A 6,633-nucleotide genomic window follows, 5' to 3' on the forward strand; every position below is an offset into this window, starting at 1 on the left:
GGACAAGTCATGGGGACAGTGCTGAGCTGGAAGTTTGGAGCTGGGGTGAGGTGGGGGAAGGGGAAATGAAGAAACTGGTGAAGTCCACATTGATGCCCTGAAGTGTTCCGAGGCGGAAGATGAGGCGTTCGTCCTCCAGGCGTCAGGTGGTGAGGCGGCGGTGGTGAAGGAGGCCCAGGACCTCCATGTCCTCGGCAGAGTGGGAGGAGGAGTTGAAATGTTGGGCCACAGGGCGGTAGGGTTAATTGGTGCGGGTGTCCCAGAGATGTTCCCTAAAGTGCTCTGCCAGGAGGCATCCAGTCTCCCCAATGTAGAGGAGACCACATCGGGAGCAACGGATACAATAAATGACATTGGTGGATCTGCAGGTAAAACTTTGATGGATGTGGAAGGCTCCTTTTGGGGCCTTGGATGGAGGTGAGGGAGGAGGTGTGGGCGCAGGTTTTGCAATTCCTGCAGTGGCAGGGGAAGGTGCCAGGACAGGAGAATGGGTTGTAGGGGGGCGTGGACCTGATCAGGTAGTCACGGAGGGAACGGCCTTTGCGGAAAGGGGAGGGGAGGGAAATATATTCCTGGTGGTGGGGTCCATTTGGAGGTGGCGGAAATGTCGTCGGATGATTTGGTTTATGCGAAGGTTGATAGGGTGGAAGGTGAGAACCAGGGGCGTTCTGTCCTTGTTACGGTTGTAGGAGTGGAGTCTGAGGACGAAGGGGCAGGATGTGGACGAGATTCGTTGGAGTGCATCTTTAACCACATGAGAAGGAAAATTGCAGTCTCTGAAGAAGGAGGCCATCTGATGTGTTCTGTGGTGGAACTAGTCCTCCTGGGAGCAGATACGGCGGGGGCGAGGAATTGGGAACGCAGGATGGCATTTTTGCAGGAGGTAGGGTGGGAAGAGGTGTAATCCAGGTAGCTGTGGGAGTCGGTGGGTTTGTAAAAAATGTCGGTGTCAAGTCGGTTGTCATTAATGGAGATGGAGAGGTCCAGGAAGGGGAGGGAGGTGTCAGAGATGGTCCAGGTAAATTTAAGGTCAGGGCGGAATGTGTTGGTGAAGTTGATGAACTGCTCAACCTCCTCGCGGGAGCATAAGGTGATGCCAATGCAGTCATCAATGTAGCGGAGGAAGAGGTGGGGACTGGTGCCGGTGTAACCGGCATGGCGGATGGAGGTGTAGAGGGATTGGATATCCATGGTGAAGATGAGGCGTTGGGGGCCGGGGAAATGGAAGTCTTGGAGAAGTTGGAGGGCATGGGTGGTGTCTCGAACGTATGTGGGGAGTTCCTGGACTGGGCGGATAGGACGGTGTCAAGGTAGGTGGAGAGGAGTTCAGCCACCTAGGAGGACAATGACCACAGATATATGTGAATACCATCACCTGCAGGTTTCCCTCCAAACCTCGCATCGTCCTGACTAGGAACTAAATCACAATTCATTCACTCATCACCTGAAGGTCAATTGGGGAGGGGTAATAAATGTTGGCCTAGCTTGCAATGTCCATATTCCATGCATAAGTAAATTGAAAATCTTCATTTACTGTTACATAGGTTTGTGCTTGCACATTTCATTGTAAATGCTGAATAGAATTCATATTTAACTAGCAGGTGAGAGGAATGATATTATTTTTACAAGTTTTGTAGTATCACATTGGTGCTCTGTTGTACTGAATATCTACAACTGTTGGATTTTATTCCAATAATCTGCTTGAAATCATATGCATTTTACCGAAATGTGTGCTTTTCAAATCCTTCTATGTATTTTGTTCTGCTGAGATGTAGTGCATAATTATCCCCTTTTAAGATAACTGATTACTATTGTAATTCAAAGTTGAAAAGCTGTGCAGATATCTTTGAGTTTATACCTCTGATTTGTTTTGATGAGGGGAAAGGTTCACTGGAGGCAGTTTTTATTTGTGTGATTGGTTATCCCAAAGGGTTTCAGACATTTCTACTGATTTTGCCTTTCTGAATCTTGTGTTGGCATATGTGAATACTTAGCTGTCAGGCAGCAAACTGGAAATTTAATAAGGTAATGAATGTATTTGAGTTATTTTCCACTGAGCCTTGATCCTCATTAATTTGGTGAGATTTTCTGTTTTTGTCTTGGTAAGCTTCAGCACAGAGCTGAAAGACAATAAGGAATTTTGAAAGAATGGGAGATCACAGTATTAAATCATACGATATTGTGTGCAGGCTTCTTTTTTTCTGTTAGATTGTGTGGGAAGGATAAACTTTGCATATAAGTATATTGAATTAAAAATGTTCATTTTATGTCCAACCTATCTGTTAAACAGTGTAATCACTCTTTCCTGATCAGTAGTCATGCAAGCTTTGGGGAAGGAAAAAAGCCCCAGGAGAATTGCACTGACAAACACTCAAAGTAATCATCTTAATAGCCTTGATATTCTAACCAGTGAGAAAATTAATACTGTAAGGAATAGAAAGGTCTATTCACATTCAGTGAACCAGTTCGAACAATTGAGACTCTGTATCCCACTTTACCCTTCGTTAACAACGCTGGTGAATAATTTGGTCATCACAATCATTAAACTTATTGCATTTTCCACTTTTGTGGTAGATTTTTTTGTAATTCATTGGAAATAAACATTATTGGCAAGGCCAGCATTTACTGCCCATTCCAAATTGCTCTTGAAAGGGTGATGCTGAGCAACTTCCCTAAACTACCATAGGCCATTAGGTTTTGATACACCCACAACACTGTTTGGACATTTCACCATCCAGTGCAGGAGAAAATGGTGTTCTCTTTTCAACTGGTATTGATAGCAAACATCTTTCTCTAGTTTCTGTTCCTGCAGAGATCATCTTCCAAGCCATCTTTGTCCTACTGTAAATGTCCCAAATACCCTATCTTTTTCTTGTATGCTGATGTTCAGAATCACTTACTTATCTAGTTGTTTGTACTTATGAATTTCAAGGTACAATAATTCCCCCCCCCCCCAAATCTAGATAGTGGGATGCAGAGAACTAGTGCAATAGGGCATAAAGTAAAACGTAGGTTACTAAACGTAAGCTTTGGACCAAATGTTTTTCAATGATTTGTGGACAATATAATTATTTATATTTATCACATCACCTTTATCTGGTGTTCATTAGTGATTTATGCATTCTTGTGTTTCAAAATGACTGGACCATTGTGTTTGCTTGATACTAGTCATCATTTGTGAATATGTACTGAATAAAATTAGGCTAAATGATTTCATTGTAATATTTGTGCAATTAAGTTGGAAATTTGCTTCTGACATTTCAAAGTCTAGTTCTTTGCGTAACAGTTGTATTTGATTTGTTAAAAATTAGGAGAGATCCAAGATGGCGGCAGTCTGAGTGGTCTGCTGTGCTGGGCTCTGTGCCATAGCCCTGGGCAAGGCGGACCTTTACCCCTACCTTACCAACCACCCCTAGGAGAAAGAAGTATTAATTTAAACTTACTGACTATTTGGAGCTGCTGAGATCATCTGGGACAGCTTTTAAGGAAAGGGGCCTAAAGGAGACCCTCCTACTCCATCAGGGGTGCCTGCAGCCAATGTTCAGTCTCCTGGGCTGGCCCATTTGGATCCAGCAGGACAGCAGCATTTATTCTTGGAGTTTGCCAAACACGGAGAGTAGATTCAAGCAGCAGTTGAGCCACTGTCTGCCATGCTAAAAAAAGCATGAGCAGGAAATCTAGCTGCTGGAACAAAGATTGGGGACAGTGGAGGAGAGGACTGCGGCATCGGAGACCGGAGCAGAGGTCTTGGGAGGAAGAATCCGAATGCTGGAAGACAAGGTTCGGATCCTTCAGGATCAAGTCGATGACCTGGAAAACAAAAATAAAAGGAAAAACTTATGGATCGTGGGTCTCCCGGAACGTGAGGAAGGCGACGACCTCGTCGGCTTTCTGCAGGGATGGCTGTTGAAACTTTATTGCTGGAACAGCACAGCAGGTCAGGCAGCATCCAGGGAACAGGAGATTCGACGTTTCGGGCAGGGATGGCTCCCAAAGTTCCTGGAGTTGGAGTCTAAGTCAGGCCTAGTAAGCGTGGATCGTGCCCACCGGATCGCAACGCACAGGTCCAGGTCAGACCCGCGCCCCCGCAGGTCCAGGTGCAGCTCCTGTATTATAAACAGTTAATAGTGGAAACAGTAAGAGGATTGGGAAGGAATTCACAAGCTTTAATGTATAAAGGCTCAAAGATAATGTTTTTTTTCAGGGCTTTTCTGGAGCCCCGATTAAGAAAAGAAGGACATTTGATGATGTCAAGAAAGAATTAAGGGACCTGAACATTCAGTACTCCTTGAGGTACCTGGCTGTGTTGCGTTTCACCCATGGGAGGACAGTATATAACTTGAACTCTGCAGAAAAGGTGAAAGACTTTGTGAACGTTTTGAAATGAAAGACCTGAGCCAGGGTGGGACGGGAGGGGGATCATTGCGGACAATGGTTTAGGGCGTTTTTTTTAAATTACCGCCCTTTCTACTTCCGTCTTGCCTCCCCTATTTTGTGGTTATTGGTTTTATATGTACAGTTTTGTTGTAAAATTGGAGTTATTTTATATATTGGTCAGTTGGGTATTATCTATTTCTTTAGTAACTGCTGTTCTCTTGATTTTGTATTGGGGTGGCTATATCAATGGCTAAGATGAGTGGGGGGGGGGGAGGAATGGGTATCCATTGTTAACTTTCAGAATGTAAATAACAACAGGTTTTCCTTATTTGTGACTTGCCTGGGACTAGGGCATGGCCTCAGCTAGAGGGAGTTAAGATGGGAGGGGTGCTTCCTATGGGCAAGGGGGAAGGTCTCGAGCAAATTGGGGGTTATTTAGGTGTCTGTTTCAGTTAAATGTAGTGTTTTTTTTAGATGTAGTTGGTTTTATAGGAATACGTTTTAGAACTCATAGAGTCAATATCTTTATAACTCATTATACCTCAGATAATTTCCCTCCTCCTGGGAAACTACGGGCTGCCCTAGATGACCGTGGCTAGTGATTTGTTCAGGTAGTGCACCTGGAATATAAAAGGGAGCCATTCCCCCATTAAAAGAAAGGTCTGATCAAGCCTCCGGAAGGAAAGGGTGGACATTCTCCTGCTGTAGGAGACACATCTAACTGATAAGGAACATCTGAAACTGCAGCAGGGGGGTTAGACAGGGTATTTTTCTCATCCTTCAACTCGCTTCCTCTTTTTTTGAGGTATTTTAGGTGTTGGAAGTGATTTCCTCGAATTCCAAGAGCAGCAATTTGTGTTTTCTATGCTGTTGCATTGTTTTGGAACTTTGGAAATAAAAAAGTCAAAAGAACACCAGTTTTAAAAGGGAGAAGAGCAGACAAAGGAAGCACATGGTGAGGACAGTGCAGGAGAGAGTGAGAACCTGCACAGTTACTGCCTTTGCTGTTTGAATTCGTGTATCGCTGGACATCGGAGTGCATCTGGGAAAATTAACAAACAGTGAAATTCACAACGAATCTTGAAGGAACTTGGGTGAAGTTCACAGCACAGAATCAGATAAGTTAATTGTTGTTTTAAGTCTGTCCAAGAGAAAGGCTGCAGTAGTGAGTATAGTGGATTCTTTCTTGATTATATGTTTTTGGAGATAAGTCTCTTGATTAAACTTAAAATATAAGCCATAGCTATTAATTTAACCTGGGGCAGTGTTTGTAGAGGAATAAGACGATGTTATTTTCTGGGTCTGTAGATTGTGAAGGAACAAAAATGGCCTTTGAAGTGATATGTACTTCTTGTCAGATGTGGGAGTTTAAGGGTTAATGCAGATTATATCTGCCATAAATGCTGTTGGATGCGAATCTTATCAGATCGAGTGGATCGGTTGGAGAGACAGATCGAAGCAATGAGGAATTTGGAACAGCAACAGTATGTGATGGGTGACAGTTATAGGAAGGGGGGAAAGTCTCAGGTACAGTCACATAGATGGCTTAACTCCAGGAAGAGTGAGAAAGGTCGGCACCGAGGGCAGGAGTCTTTTGTGGATATACCCATTTCAAACAGGTATGCTGTTTTGGAAAATGTAGGGGATGATGGATTCTCAGGGAAACGTAGCACGAACAGCCAGGTTTTGGTATTGAGACTGACTCTAATGCAACAAGGGGTACGTTGGCTTCCAAGAGATCAATTATGTTAGGGGATTCTGTAGTCAGAGGTACAGACAGACGTTTCTGTGGCCAGCAGGGAAAAAGCAGAATGGTATGTTGTTTCCCTGGTGCCAGGATCAAGGATGTCTCAGAGAGGGTGCAGAATGTTCTCACGGGGGAGAGGGGCCAGCAGGAGGTCATTGTCCACATTGGATCCAACGACATAGGAAGGGAAAAGGTTGAGACTCTGAAGGGAGATTACAGAGAGTTAGGCAGAAATTTAAAAAGTAGATCCTCAAGGGTAGTAATATCTGGATTACTTCCAGTGCTATGAGCTAGTGAGGGCAGGAATAGGAGAATAGAGCAGATGATGCATGGCTGAGGAGCTGGTGTATGAGAGAAGGATTCACATTTTTGGATCATTGGAATCTCTTTTGGGGTAGAAGTGAGCTGTACAAGAAGGACGGATTGCACCTAAATTGGAAGGGGACTAATATACTGGCAGGGAAATTTGTTAGAACTGCTCGGGAGGATTTAAACTAGTAAGGTGGGGG

The 6,633-nt window shown here is 44.2% G+C and overlaps 1 protein-coding gene across 1 annotated transcript in view; it reads left to right on the forward strand.

The window, feature by feature from the left end:
- Window positions 1-6,633, forward strand: part of crot (carnitine O-octanoyltransferase) — an 85,826-nt gene that overhangs the window by 11,994 nt on the left and 67,199 nt on the right. The window lies entirely within an intron of this gene.

The sequence above is a fragment of the Chiloscyllium plagiosum genome, chromosome 5 (genome assembly GCF_004010195.1).
Source record: "Chiloscyllium plagiosum isolate BGI_BamShark_2017 chromosome 5, ASM401019v2, whole genome shotgun sequence".
Lineage (NCBI taxonomy): Eukaryota > Metazoa > Chordata > Chondrichthyes > Orectolobiformes > Hemiscylliidae > Chiloscyllium > Chiloscyllium plagiosum.